The 16,306-nt window shown below is 48.6% G+C and overlaps 1 protein-coding gene across 1 annotated transcript in view; it reads right to left on the minus strand.

Moving 5' to 3' along the window:
- ARHGAP40 (Rho GTPase activating protein 40) overlaps positions 1-16,306 on the minus strand; it is a 149,169-nt gene that overhangs the window by 81,686 nt on the left and 51,177 nt on the right. The window lies entirely within an intron of this gene.

A 16,306-nucleotide genomic window follows, 5' to 3' on the forward strand; every position in this document is an offset into this window, starting at 1 on the left:
CTAGTCGCCCCCCATTAGCATGTTACTATGCCCCTGTGTTAACATGCTAATGAATACGCAGCGGCGTCACTCACCTCTCCGCCGCCATTGCGTCCAACGCTGGATTTTGGCTCAGTGCGCATGATCCCGGCTTCATAGTGCACATGACCCAAACTCCGGGATCATGCGCACTGAGCCAAAATCCCCCGTCGGGCGGTGATGGCAGCTGGAGAGGAGAGTGAGATCATCCTCTGACACTGCGTATTTATCAGCATGATAGCATGCTCCCAGAGGTGTACTAACATGCTACTGGGGGCGACTGGCTGGGGAACTAACGCCCAGGGGGCTAGTCCCCGAGCTCATTAGCATACGGTAAAAGATCTTTAGACATACTTTTTCTAAAGATCTCTTTATCTGTGCTAGTCTATACAGGGACTGACAGGCAGGGATTAGCAATATGCACCCAGAACTGCTCGTGGTTCTGGGTGCATATTGCACCTGACAGGTTCCCTTTAAACATTTTTGGGTTGCAATACATCAAAAATATATGGTTTCATCTGAAAGATTTGTACAATGTAATCAGACGTGTGTGGTGTAGTCATGCAGATGAAGAGCGATCTTTCATTGTTCGATTGTCATCTCAGGTCATTGCCTGTCTTTAGTCATAACGGAGTGCAAAACCGGCCATGACTAAGGTTTAATTGTCGAAACAAGTTGGCATAATCAGACTTTCCTCTTCTGTTAAGAGCTGTACTGCAATATAGAATAAAAGTGACGATTAGAAATTCCTTCATTGCTCAATCTGTTCTCTGCATTTAAGGACTCATGCAGACTTTGGTACACGTTCCATCAAGTTTTTTTATTTCCATGGATAGAAAACATGGTTATTAAAATCTATGGAGCTGTTTTACATGACTTTTTTTGCTGACCAGGTTTCCGAAAAACAAAGTAAATAAACAAATAATGGAGATGTTAGTTTTTGATTCAAGTCACAAAGCAAAATTACACATACTGCACACGTTTATGGATCTGTGAAATCATGGATGGCATTGGTGTGCTATCTGCGCTCTGTTCAGGATTAACATTGCAAAGTATAGGAGACGCTTTGTAATGAATTAATACGGGAAAACCACTGATGAAACCCTGATGGTAAAAAATGAAACATTGATGAACACTATTTTTACACGTGATACAAAACATGGAAGTATGAATGAGGCCTTAGTCTATTAATAATAATTATTATTAATACTCCAATATTATTTGAGTTATGAAAAAAAGAAAACAAACACTGGAGTGGTGCTTTAACTGAGGTGAAGTTCATTCATTCCTCCCACTTCCAAAAGGAGCTGGAAAAGGGAGAAACGATTGATCTTCTCTTCACTTCAGATTTTTCATTGGAACCCCCTCTGCTCCTTGTGGACAAGTCAACTGTCTCTTGGAATCAGATTGCCCACCGTAGTTACTGTGTATAAACCAGAAGGAGATCACCTTTTTTTTTTTAACTGCTTGTTAGTGAAAGAAATCATAATACAAATATGTCCTGCAAGTGCAATGATAAAGAAGTGGAGCACATTCTATACAGATTGAGAAGGGGCCATTCTTTGTTCTACAGAGATGATTGAACCCCAGTCTTACACACACTGGAGGACACAGACAGGAGAGGGCCCCTGTGCAAGAACAGTATATGGGCCCTTATCAGTCCAATAGTTCATCATAATTCACAATACCACCTTTGGAAGCTGAAATGAGCCCCCTTACCTCTGGGGCCTATGTGCGGCGGTACAGATTGAACCAATGATACTTCAGCCCCTGCTTACACCATTTCCACTACGTTCTATCGTTTCTAAAAAGCAGCAAGTCAGAATTAGCCGCCAAGCGTACTATACCTTATTTGGGTTTGGTAAATTTAAAAAAAAAAAAAAAAAAAAAATGCATATCGTGTCTTTCCAAAACTAAGACACTACGGTTGGGGTGGTAATTTTAACCCCCAGAAAAGCAGACTCTCTCCCCTGCCTCCCCCACTTCCCAGGAGAGATGTGTGCCGCCCCCGTATCAGCAGCGGGGCTGCTTGGATCCGGATCCGCGGTGGCTCGAGGGGCGTCCGGACCCGGGGGTCGTGCGGCCACTCAAATAAAGGGGGTATTTACAGGGGACTGTATATTTAAAGTTCATGACGCCACCCGTGGTGTGTGGTAAGGTGGAGTACCACCGCTGCAGCTGCGAGCACCCGGGGACGATTGAGTGGGCAGCTAGGTGTTTTAACCCCTCCACAGGTAGGGGGGATGCCTACGGGACTTGGTGATGGAGTTATGGAGTGCTGTTGGGGGTGAAGGGGTCAATTGCGTACTCACTCAGTCCATAAAGCTGACACCAACAACTTTGTAAAACAAAGTTCTGGACACCGCTGCAGCCGAGGGAAGCTAGTTTGGGTCCAGTTCCCAGTAGTGTTGCCTGATCTGTGACATTTCCCTTGGCACTGATTTCTCTTGCTAGTTGGCCCCTATAGTATAAAACTAGTCGGGTCCCACACCCCAGTGTGGCTAACTGTGGGAGCTTGCTCTCCGGGTTCACGCTTGGGATTTCCTGGACCATTTTTGTGGAAAAACTCCTATCCCCTCGTTGCGCTAGTACCCGATTTTGGAGCAGGTGGAGAGAGCGGATCTTGAAGGCTCCGTTCTTGTCGGGTGAATTGTCAGGTTGCCTAAAGCTACTAACTGACCTAGGGTCCACGTACCCAGTCGTGCCCTGCTCCCAGCCCGGTGATGGTACAAGGCTGTCCTCCGGCTGTCCTACTCGACAGTTCCGTGCCCCTTGTCACGATCCCCAGCAACCGGGGTTCCAGCTCCTACTAGGCCTAGACCACAGTCTGCCACCTAGTTACTTCTAAGGAGCCCGGCTCCTGACCTCCTCTCTCCTTCACCCCCAACACTACACTGGCCTACTCCTGACACTCCTGACCTCCCCTTACCAACCCCCCAAGTGGGCGACCCCATTCCACTCAGGCCGTCCACTGGTGTGTCTGGTGGGTGTGGTGCAGAGTGTTCCTAGGATTTTGATTAGCTGGTTTTGGCAACACCATAAGTTGGGGACTGGTAACCAAGGAGGAGGTGGATATTGTACAGAAGGTCAGATGGCACAATACCCTGTGACAACCTGATAGGCCAGGGTGTCACACTCATACTTACCAGATCTGGACGTCTGCGTGGCTCCCAGGTCCTCCTGTGATCTCCGGTGGCTGCTGCACGCCGTCCTCCCCCGCTTCTGGCTCACTCGCTGACACACTCACACATCGCAGATTGCGCGCGCACACACACCACATCACATCCAGCGCTTCCTGCCGCAGGGAATGCTGAGAGGAAGTCACGCGTGTCCGCAGGTCCTGTTCTTCCACCGCACAGCCTCTCATGATTCTGCTGGCGAGAAGAAATCGGTGTCGCTCGATGTGGTGTGTGTGATTCGATGTTTGTGTGTGAGATCTGATATGTGCAGGGGTGTAATCACTGCAGGTCCTCTGCTCGGCGTCCCGGGAGTGTGACTGCGGGGTGTCCGCTGTCTATAATGAAGTGTCCTGCAGTATTCTTGAACTTTTTTAGATGCATGGACACTTATTGATCCGCTACTAGGGCTTATTTTCGGGGGAGGGCTTATATATAAGCCTTGCTCCAAAAATGTTGAAAATCCCTGCTAGGGCTTATTTTTGGAAAAACATGGTACTGATGCAGGTCTTAATAAAAGACATGATTCATCATGCACTTTTTAATTGAAGAACTCTACGTGGATTTTTATTATACTATTGAGAAAACCTGGGGATGTAATGTGTCAGAATGAGGACATACAATTTTGATGCATTTGTTAAGCCAACACTAGGGTTGTGTTAGTGACATTGAATCTTTATATTAATTCCTTTCCAACCATTAATAAAAAATAAAATAAATTGCATCAAAATGATATTAGTATATAACGATAGCCTGAAAACGTGGTTAGGGCCCGTGCACATGATCAGTGTTAGTGTACCGCCCCGTGCTCAGCAGCCGAGCCGCTCGGATCTGGACCTTCAGTGGGTGGCTCGAGGGTTTCCGGACCCGGGGGTCCTGCGGTCACGTCAACCAAAAAGGGGGTTTGCGGTTTGGGGACGTAGGTGGACGTAGGTGTATGGCCAGAGCCGTGGTTAAGTTAGTGATAGTGATGCCACCCACGGGATGTGGTGAAGGTGGACACCCCCACTGCAGTTACGGGGCACCTGGGGGAGATATTGCGCAGCAAGTTAACCCCTCCGTGGGCAGGGATGGTGGCCCCAGGTCCCGTTGGGGGCGTTTGGCGGTGCAGGGAGATGGGCGGCCGGAGGGCACTGATGTACTCACTATTAGTAAACACACGAGTCTCCGGTAAACCAAGGTGATGGTGGTCGGTGCCCGCAGCCGGCTGCAGTCTGGTCCCCCCACCCGGTTCGTGGTCTCTGTCTTTCTCCCGCACCTGTTTGTGATGGACTACCTGCGCTTGCAACTTCAGGAGTCCGCTCCCGGCTTTTGGTTGCCTGAGGAGCCCTTTGCCCGCAGACGTTGGCCCGTGTGATCTCTGAGCCGTGACGGTGGCTTTCTATCCCCCTCGTTGGGCTGTTGCCTTCAGTTGGGACTTTGGGTGGGACAGGACCTCTAGTCCTGGCCGCAATCAGTGAATTAGGTAGCCCCCAGTAGCTTCTGGACCTAGCTTCAGGGTCTGAGTAACCCCCTTTGTGCTCCGGTTTCAGAGTCGGTTCCCCGGGTCGGTACCGGCGGGCCAATTCCCTGTCCCGGTCCACCACGGTTCCACTGAGCAGTCTTCCCGGCTCCTGCAGACGGAGACCGCCGTCTGCCTCCTAACCAGCAGTACCAGGGTTCCTACCCTGGCACCGGTTCAGTTTGGGTCCTTCCTCAGCTGGAGCTGCTCACAGCTCCAGCCCACACACCTCTCCACTAGACCTCTAGACCTGAACTCTCGAACTGTACTGAACAGACTAGACTGAACTTTCCCGCCCCAGGCTGTCTGAGACTCCTCGGTGGACGTCTTCCAACCGCCTGGTTCCGCCTCTTGATGTGTCCATCAAGCACTGGGGGGCGTGGCTAGGGTTTTATGTGTTTGGTTGCTGTCACCTTGTTAGGGAACGGTGTAGTGCGGGGCCCTATCTGTGACTACCTGGCCCGGCCAGGGCGTCACATTAGCAACGTTTTGGACACAACGTGTTTTCAGTACAAGCACAGTGGATGGGATTTATATTCGTATTTACAAACGGTAATATACAATGCAGTGATTTTATGGGTACTTAAGGAAGGTGGTAGTCAAGAAGATTTCGTCTTGAGACAAACAATCATTGTTTAACCAGCACAGCTGAACTTGTAAATCTACATTATCGCGCAAGGGACTCCGGGCAGCACTGGATCTATGAATTCTTCAGGTTTTAAACAAAAGCAATGGTATATGGATGTTTTACAAATGTCAAAAGGCAAGTATGCAATTACCGTCTACAGGCAAAGGAATCCTGCGGTCAAACAACTTGGCAACGTAAGGAGCAGAAAAATGCTGGTAGGTATACTATGTAAGGTCATCCCCGAAGGCTTTACATGATATTAATAAGTATACTATTACATTGGAAGGAGCACTGAACCCAAATAAAACTGGGGGGTGGGGGGTGGGAGGAAATCTCCTGGGACTGCCTGTAAGGTTGCACTCTCCAAACATATTTTGCCAACCAGTCCTGTGTTAAGCTAAGAGATAATTACTGCCTCCATTCTGCTTATTTGTACCATATACCGTAAAAGGGGGATCTTGTCACTCAGCGCCAAGGTCAAATTATATCTGGCTACATGTTCTCCTTGACTTAGGTAATGATTGTTAGGGTCAATGGAAGATGTCCATATTGCTATGTGCGCATGCTGCATCTTTGTGATGACCACAAAGATACAGCCTGTGGTCACAGAAATGCAGCCTAGGGCTCAAAAACGCATCCAAAAAACAAATGAGTCTTTTCATCTGTTTTTAACTCTGTTTTTTTTTAATTCAATGCATGAAAAATACTGATGGGCGGACCTGGACAGTAAAGTCTGACCCCTGCGGGTTCAAAAGACACCGAAGTGTCGGGCCCAGCCCGGAATTCTCAGGGAATTTTGGGTTCTGACCTGGCACTCGGGAATTAAAAAAAAAAAAAAAAAAAAAAAGTAAAAAACAAAAACTGACAGCCTGTGTCGCTACCAATCACAGACCTGGTTTGTGTGTCTATAGTAATAAATAAAATACATATACACATATATACATATACATACATACATACATACATACATACATACATGTATGTATTACACGTACACACACACACACACAATAGATACGGAATCGCATGCGGCTTTTTTTTTTTTTTTTTTTTTTTAAGTTATTTAAATAAATAAATCATTTTTAAAAATGGCGTGCAGTCCCCCAATTTTGATAGCCAGCCAAGACTAAGCCTGACAGCTGGGGGTTGGTGTTCTCAGGCTGGGAAGACCCATCCTTATTGGGTTCCCGCAGCCTAAAAATAGCAGCCTGTAGCTTCCCAGGAATGTCGCATCCATTAGATGCGACAGTTCCAGCACTCTACCCGACTCTTCCCAATTGCCTTGGTGTGGTGGCAATCTGGGTAATAAAATGTTAATTTCAGCTCACAGCTGCCACTAACCCCTAGATTAGTAATGGGAGGCATCTATAAAGACCCACCCATTACTAATCTGCAAGTAAAAGTAAATAAAAACACAAACACCAAAAAAACCCTTTATTGGAAATAAAGCTGTTTTTTTAAATATATTTATTTAAATAATTAAAAAAAAAGGCACATGTGGTTCCATTATACAGTTAAGATAAGTTGCAGCTGGGGGCTGCAGCCTGTAGCCGTGGGCTTTATCTGTACTGGTTATCATAATATGGGGGGGACCCTACGTCAATTTTTTTTGTTTATTAATTTTACTGTACGATATAGACCCACCCACCAGCGTTTGTGATTCGAAGAGTCAGACAGGTTGTCACTCAGCGTGGGGGTGCATCTGGCTGCAACCAATTACAGATGCCGGTAAGTGGGGGGAGCAGGGCACATGCAATGAAGGTAATGAGAAGCCCCGGAAGCCTATAGCTGCGCCGGTGACTCAGTAAGTATGAAGTGCTTGTGTGATGCCCTGGACTAGCCAGGTAGTCACAGATAAGCCCCGCATAACACCCGTCCCCCTAAAAAGGTAACAGCAGCCAACCACACTAAAACCTAGTCACCTCCCTCAGAGATTGATGGTCACACCAGGACACAGAGCAAAGCGGTTGGCCACACCCACCGAGGAGTCCAGAGGGCCTGAAGCAGGAGAACAGTAGTCAGTTGTTGTCAGTCAGAGACAAGTAAAGGAGTAGAGTGCAGCAGGCCTGTGGTGACAGGTCTGCAGCGGAAACAGACAGGTGCCAGGGTCGTAGCCCTGGTACCTTGGCTAGGAGGCAGGCGGTGGCCTGGCCTGCAGGAGCCAGGAAGATGGCCAGGTGGAACCGTAAGGGACCGGGATAGGGTAGTGGCCCGCCGGTACCGAACTGGGGAACAGACTGGAAACCTGAGCACAAGGGGGGTACTCAGATACAGAACGAGGCCCAGAAGCCACTGGACCACGACAAATTCACTGATTGAGGTCTGGACCTTAGGTCCTTTTCCATCCCAAGACCCGAAAGAAGGCAACAGCCCACCGAGGGGGATAGAAAACCACCGCACAGGCAGAGTGATCCCACGGGCCAGCGCCTGCGGGCAAACGGACTCCACCGGTACATACACAGCCGGGGAGCGGACTCCCGCTGCTAAAGCACAGGCAGTCTACACAAACATAACAGGGTGCAGGAAGAAGGCCAGGACCACCAACCCGGGTGGGGGACAAGACGCAGCCGGCTGTGGGCAGCGACCACCCTCAACTTTGTTTATCAGAGACTTTAGTGTGTCAGTAATCGTGAGTACAACAGTGCCATCTGGCCGCGCACCGCCCTGCACCGTCCAATTACCACTCTCCCCAAGCGGGCCTCGGGGACACCATCCCTGCCCACAGAGGGGTTAACATCTTCCTGCACTACCATCTCCCCCGGGTGCCCCCGTAACTGCAGCGGTGGTGTCTACACCTTCACCATGACCCGTGGGTGGCGTCACGAACTCAAACACGGCTCCAGCCGTACACCTACATAACCACCCCCATCGAGATCGCCAGCATCCCCTTGCAGAGCGACGTGACCCCAGCCGAGCTCGGGGCGGTACACATCCTCCTACCCTGGATTCTGGTCTCTTAGATTATATGGAGACCGGCATCCAGTCAGATACCAGGGATCAATCCCCCACCGACCCAGAGTCGACGGGGGATTGATCTGCGAGTGCTCCCATCACTACTAAGAACCACAGGGACAAAATGCAAAAAAAAAAAAATTGACATGTTGCATCTTTGTGGTCACCACAAAGATGCAGCCAAAAAAAAAAGCTGCAATGTGCGGACAGCAAAAATGAAATCTCAGGCTTGGCTAGCGAAGAAAATTCATGTAGATTGGCGACCCAAACTGCACCCTAAAAAGTTGTAAAAACACAAAAAAAAAAAAAACGTGCACATAAGCCCTTAGAAGTTATTAGTTTCCTCCGGTTTCTCCAGTTTCCTCCCACACTCTAAAGACATACTGATTGGGGCTCATAATCTAAAGTCCCTATGGGGACAGTGATTATCTTATAAAAGGTAGTAAAATAAAAGTGTTTAATTGTTATTAAGTGGCTTGATCAGCAGTAGATAGTTGTCACAATCCCTTGGATGTATGCCCGAAATAGTTTTGCCCAGTGTAACTCAGTGCTGAAGGACCACAGACATCAGCTGGAGGTCTATCAGAGACACTATTTTGGTATATTTCTTATATTGAGACCCTCAAAATAGGAAGGCATTTTCATAACTGGTACAGAGACCCTCCGTATAAGGCGACTGACAAAATGGTCCAAATCAGGTATTGGTGAGCTTAATAAATAAACAAAAAAAGTTATTTCGATACGGGATATGCTCCAAAATACATAATTGGTGAACTGAAAATGCACTTGTCATCTACAAGTGGCATTTTGTTACCTGGCCTGGTATTCGTCAGCATGTAGACGTCATAGCCGAGCTTCCAACCTACATCTGTACACCGAGAATAGCCTGGCACTGCATAACTACTAAATGTGTCATCAAGATACCTAAATATTTGTGCAAGAAGGCATGTAACAAACTTCTGGAGCATTCATGTGTCACCGACCAATGAGAGCATAATGGGATTAATAATGTTGTAATCTACATCATCACGACCCATATAGCCGGTATACTATAAAGCATGTACCTATCTATGCCTATATATAGCTGTGCCCAGGGCTTGGCCAGTAATTACCCACTACGCTGAACTGGCACTAGCATGTTCCTTATGTAACCCAATATACTATTAGAATTATCGCACTTTTAGTGTCTCCCACTCCCACACAACCTCTTCATCCCACCATCTCTCTGTTGGCGTCCCTCAAGGCTCTGTCCTAGGACCCCTACTTTTCTCTATCTACACATTTGGCCTGGGACAACTCATAAAGTCCCATGGCTTCCAATACCACCTATATGCCGACGACACCCAGATCTACCTCTCTGGCCCAGATGTCACATCTCTGCTGTCCAAAATCCCGAAATGTCTATCTGCTATATCCTCCTTCTTCTCCTCTCGCTTCCTAAAGCTCAATGTGGCCAAAACTGAACTAATCATCTTTCCTCCGTCTCACCTACACTCTCCACCTGATCTATCTATTACAATAAATAACACCACGCTCTCGCCAGTACCCAAAGTTCGCTGCCTCGGAGTGACCTTTGACTCTGCCTTATCCTTCATACCACACATCCAATCCCTCACCACCTCCTGCCGTCTTCAACTCAAAAATATTTCCAGAATCCGCCCTTTCCTCAATTTGCAATCAACTAAAATGCTAGTGCATGCCCTCATAATCTCCCGCCTCGACTACTGTAACATCCTCCTCTGTGGCCTCCCTGCCAACACGCTTGCCCCTCTCCAGTCCATCCTTAACTCTGCTGCCCGACTTATCCACCTCTCTCCTCAATACCACCCCGCTTCTCCTCTCTGCATGTCCCTCCACTGGCTTCCAATCTTCCACCGTATCCAATTCAAACTTCTAACACTGACCTACAAAGCTGTGCATAATCTTTCCCCTCCGTACATCTCCGAACTACTCTCCCACTACACTCCAACACGTCACCTCCGGTCCTCCCAAGATCTCCTCCTCTCCTCCTCTCTCATTCGCTCCTCACACAACCGACTCCAAGACTTCTCCCGAGCATCCCCAGTCTCCTGGAACTCGCTGCCTCAACACGTCAGACTATCCCCTACCCTTGCAAACTTCAAACGGAACCTGAAAACGCACCTGTTCCGAAATGCCTACAATCTACAATGAACTCGCTGCCGCCCGACCACCGTGCGGAGCTGCCGCCCGACCACCGTGCGGAGCTGCCGCCCGACCACCGTGCGGAGCTGCCGCCCGACCACCGTGCGGAGCTGCCGCCCGACCACCGTGCGGAGCTGCCGCCCGACCACCGTGCGGAGCTGCCGCCCGACCACCGTGCAGAGCTGCCGCCTGACCTACACCCCACCTATTGTCTCCTCTCCATAATCCTATAGAATGTAAGCCCGCAAGGGTAGGGCCCTCTTCCCTCTGTACTAGTCTGTCTACTGTAACTTGTATACGTATTTTGTATGTAACCCCCTTCTCATGTACAGCACCATGGAATTAATGGTGCTCTATAAATAAATAATAATAATAATAATAATTACTATATGTAATATACTAGAACCCCATATTCTGTACTAATGCTAGCAAAAGGTGCAGTTTGAATGCAAAGAAAAGGATGTCGCCCCTAAGTATCAAAAGCAGAACACTACAAGAGTTGTATAGGTAGGAAAATATTTTTTTAAGTCTCCTAGTGAAAAAAATGTTAAATTAATCGAGGGTGCGCAATGAGAGTACCTCCTCCCATTAGCCTGACCACCACCATATCCATAGGTGATGGTGGAATATTGGGGGTTGTGTATAATTAGGTTCGTATTTTAGGTGTGGTGCTCTGTCCATTCTGTGTACATTGTCCTGTTAAGTTAGGTTAATCACCCCCTGCCGGGCTTTTGTCCCTTAGCCTGGGGGGAAGGGGTCCTGGGATCCACCGAACTCTCTGATTACCTGGGAGATTATTCAGTCGGTCTGAGAACTTCAAGAGAGAAGCAGGAAGATTCATTCTCTGTGGTTGAAGCTGAGGCTCCCCAGAGACCTGACCATTTATCCCTTACTGGACTATATCAGTGTTTCTGGACAATTTTACCCTCTGTGTGGTGGATTATTTTATGGACCGTCTGATTTTGCTTCCAATAAATGTTCTTTGGATTGTTCAATCATCTTTCACTCTGTTGATTGTGTGATATGGGACAAGGACCCCGTGACATCATATAATACACAAAGACAATTTAAAAAGGGCAGTGTGTAATGCTTACTCTCCCTTGCTGTCGTGCTATTGGAAACCTGAACACTTTTCAACCAGTTCTCTAAATTTTGAACTCTGTATAACTCCGTCCACACCACTGATTGGAGCGTTCTGTGTACACTGTGCATAGGCAGAAAGTGGTCAGTGGTTGGGTTGAACTTCAAGCAGCAGGTCAAATGATCCTCTAGCTTAATCTCCTGCTGATAAGTGTCGTTTTTATAAAATTACTGTTTTAAGGCTCCCATACACTTTAGAGGTTTGTCAGTCGAACAATATATGTCAGCCGATCGTTCGGCCGAGTGACAACTCCGGCAACTCTACCATCCACAGGAGAGGTCACTTGGCCAGAGCTGACAGGTTGGTTGACAGCTTATCTCTGGGAGGACAATGCGATTTGCAGTTTGGAATCAGACATGTCCGATCCGTACATCTCCTGAAGATCGGTTGGCTGACATTCCCATACATATTAAAAAATTGGCCAAACCAATATTGACTGGTTCAGATGACAGATTAAGGTGTATATTAAAAGGTGCAGGTAGGCATGGCCCACACTGTATATTCAAAATATAACATACAGCATCTTTGAAAGATACATTTTTATTTACTCTAATGTGTTTAAATAAATCACCAATAGGCATTGCTGGAATCAGGATCTCTGCCCCTACATTATGCTGCTCTCAGATTGTCGCAAAGATTTGCTATCATGATTCCTTTTAAAGCAGTATATGAATAAAGAATGTGTTCAGAAGATGGGTTTGGTTTACATATCTCCTTATGGTTGGATTGTCTGGATTGGTTGGTTGGTAGGTATGAGGGGTATGCTCGCTACAGTCTTGTCAGTGCAGCTCTGGATTGTATAGAAAACGAGGATGTGACACAAGATATGATACAGGGGAAGTTATACAATGAATTGCCTCCTGTTCTTTAGATTCTTAACCCCTTCCCAACTGGCCAATTTTACATTTCCACACTTGTTTTTTCCTCCCCTCCTTCCAAGAGCCATCCTTTTTTTTTCTAGTGATAACCATGTGAGGGGTTGGTTTTGTCACATACTGTGCTGCTCACTGTCACATTGATAAAATCCCTGTTTTATCTGCTGCAGATCTAGCAGTTCCACGATTGCTATGCTCTTTATAACCCCATCCACAGTACTGACCTTTCTGCTTTACTGTGCATAGGCAGAAAGGTGCCAATCAGTGGTGGAGGCAGAGGTATACAGAGCTCATTAATATGCTTGACTACCTAAGGTTTACTAGTCCTCTAGTGATAAAACAGTCATTGTATCAGGAGATTATCAAAACTACAGCAAGCAGCCCATTAAGTGACACCTCTGGAATCAGTGTCTTTGCTTCTACATTTTGCTTCTCAGAGTAGGTGGAAAAAAAAAACAAGTGACATATTTCCTTTAAAAATGTTCCTTTTTTTATAGCCTCAAGTTTCTTAAATAAAACAGTTTGTTTTATTTTATATCAAATATTTAACCAGAAAAAAAAAAAATTACAGTAACGCTATCCCAAACTCTGAACCCCTACCGATGATACCCTTCAAGCTCCCCGTAATATCCTTTCCATTACTTCTTTCACCTCTAAATGCAGTCTGTGACTTGTTAAATATCGAAATTCCATAACTTAATAGAACAAACAACACTCCAGGCAGTTGGGGAAGAGGAGGGTAGAAATGGATGAAAGGAGAGAAGGAGATAAGGTGCAGCACTGGGAGAGCTGTTCACTTTAACTCTTAAATAGCCAACTTCTTACAATCCAAACATACGCTGATGTATGGGTGGGTTCACATATACTGCACGTTGGCCCTTCTATCAGCATAATTGTCCCCGCAGTCTGTGACCCCTTTGCTTAAACGGAATATGTCACCAGGTTTTTGCTCCCTCATCTGAAAGCAGCATAATAGAGAGACAGAGACCCGGATTCCAGCGATGTGTCACTTACTGAGCTGGTTGTCATTTTAATATTAAAAAAAAAAAAACAAAAAAAAAATAATGATTTTTCTCTGCTGCAGATCTACACAGAGCTCATGAATATGCTGGACTACCTGGCAGCACGCCAAGTAGTCCTCTAATGATAATCTACTGTTGATTAAACAGTGATTTTATCTAAAATACACTAAACAGCCCAGTAAGTGAAACAGCATTGGAATCAGCATCTCTGTCCCTACATTATGCTGCTCTCAGGATTAGGTAGCAAAAGCCTGGTGACAGATTCCCTTTAATGCAGCCAAGTGTCAGATATTCTGCAGGCTTCAGGGGAGTTTAGTCTTTGCTTAAGAACTTAAAGGGAATCTATCACTCTTTTAAAAGCTAATCTGAGAACTGCATAACGTAGGGGCTGACATCCTGATTCCAGCGATGTGTCACTTACTGCGATTGCGACCGGGAGGTTGGGGGCCTGCGGCCGCCCGGCAGATCAGCAGCCAGCTCCTTTCTGTGAGAGGAGCTGCGCTGTTCTGCCGCAGACCACGCGGTGCGGCTGCCGCTATATGACCCGGTCGCCGCTGCTGACACCGGGCCCCCCTGTCAGTGGTGGCGTCAACGCGCTCCCGTCACTCACCGTGCTCCCATCACTGCGCACTGCTTTGATATTGCATAGAGCGGCCGGCGCCGTTCAACATGATATTTATAGGGTCCAAGTCCACTATTTACATGAATCCAGGGGCGTAACGACCGCGGTCGCCATAGTGACAGGGCCCGGCAGGTTAGGGGCGCGGCGCCCACCCTGCAGATCAGCAGCTGGCTCCTCTCAGTGAGAAACAAGCTGCGCGGTTCTGTGGCAGACCACGCAGCTGCTATATGGCCCGTGAGTCATGGGGGCCCAGTGTCAGCAGCGGCGGCACAAGGCCCCCCCTCACCCAGCAATGATGAAGCATCGAGCGGTGCTCTCTGCTCCATGCTTGATCATTCTCCCCCTGTGCCTGCGCTAGACATCTCAGCTCAGCAGAGTATGGTGATGTCACCACTGTGTGACTGCTGTGCTGGGAGCACAGAGCGCAGGACTGGAGGACGCTCTGACCAGAGCAGCGGGGGAATGAGGAGAGGTGAGTACACGGTGGCCAAAGGCCTATGGGGCTGCATTATACATAGCGGTCTATGGGGCTGTGTCGCGGGCGAAGGGGACGCGCTCGCCACACTCGGGTCCGGGGCTTCTGCTGCTGCTATTCGGTGGCTCGAGCGGGGGACCGGACCCGGGGAATCGAGCAGCGCTCCTCATCCGTGAGTGAAAAAGGGGGTGGTATGTTTAGGGAGATTGTTCGTGATGCCACCCACGGGACATGGTGATGATGGCACCACCGCTGCTGGTAACGGGGTTCCCGGGAGAGATGGTAGGGTGCAGCTAGGATGTTGTCCCCTCTGTGGGTAGGGGTGGTGGTGATCCCGGAGCCCGGTGGTGTAACGTGGGAGGCCGGATGGCTGGGGTGCAGGGACTGCGCGGTGCGGTGCCGGACGGCACTGGTGTACTCACTCAGACAATCACTGACAGAGTCTCTGGTAAACCAAAACGGCCGGATGGACTGGTCCTGCAGCCGGCTGCAGTGTTGTTGTGCTCTCCCCGGACGGCTGATGGTGGCTGTCTTTCCCTGCACCTTTTAGAATGTTCTGACTCCTGTGGTTGCCCACCGGTAGTCCGCTCCCCGGCGTATAGGTGACGTAGGAGCCCGTTTTGCCCGCAGGCGCTGGCCCTTGGATCTCTAGCCTGTGGCGGTGGCTGTATATCCTCTCTGGGTGGACTGTTGCCTTCAAATCGGGACTTGGTTGTTAGGAAACCCCTGGGGTTCCTGTCACATTTAGATTTGACTATTGACGGTGGCTCCAAGCCTGGTTGGGGTCCGATGGCCCTGCCTGTGTGCTTAGCTTCACTCCGTTCCCCGGTCCGGTACCGGCGGGCCGACACCTGACCCCGGTCCTTACGGCTCTGCGGCATTCCATCAACTCCTGCAGACGGCCACCACCGTCTGCCAACCTTGCTGTAAGTGCCTGGGCTCCGACCCAGGCACCTGAAGTGTTTCCTCCTCTCACTTTCACCTCCAACACTGATCTGACACTTTTCCCGCCTCCAGGCCTGTGAACTCCTCGGTGGGTGGGGCCAACCGCCTGGCTCTGCCCCACCTAGTGTGGACATCAGACCCTGGAGGGAGGCAACAAGGGTTTTTGGTTGACTGTTGTTGCTGCCTAGGGTGGGGGTGTGTATGTTGGTATGTATGTGACTACCTGGCTAGTCCAGGGCGTCACACTCCCCATTGGTAAAATGCAGAATGTCCTCGGGCTGCCGGTCCATCACCGGTTTTATTTTTCAAACTGTAAAAGACAAATTAACATATGAAAACATTCAACATACGTATATTTTCAAGTCTTCCCTTATGGGAGGTGCAGTGCTTTAACGTTTCAAATATTGAACATTTTTATTAAACGAACGGGTTCGTGGTCATCCGCTCCCCCACCCAAATAACCTGATCCTTGATGCTGCCCCTAAGAAACTGGCATCACTCCTCTTCACCAGTCCTGGTCCAGGTTACCCGAGCAGGAACGGGTACGGAGGATGGCCACCGGTCCTGGTGGTGGCCGGGTCCCAGCCTCCTCTGCTGCGGGCCCTTCCTCCAATCTGCCTCTCCGGAGGCGGCACGGACGGAAACCAGCCCACCAAATTATTTACAAACCCACAAGTTTGTGGGTGGCCTGCCAGTTCTCAGCCATGTTCATGAGCAGCTTCTCATGTGGGCGGTAAAATACATAGGGTCCCTCCGGGGACAACTTGCCGGCAACGGCCGGGATAATC

Source organism: Anomaloglossus baeobatrachus, chromosome 5 (genome assembly GCF_048569485.1).
Source record: "Anomaloglossus baeobatrachus isolate aAnoBae1 chromosome 5, aAnoBae1.hap1, whole genome shotgun sequence".
NCBI lineage: Eukaryota > Metazoa > Chordata > Amphibia > Anura > Aromobatidae > Anomaloglossus > Anomaloglossus baeobatrachus.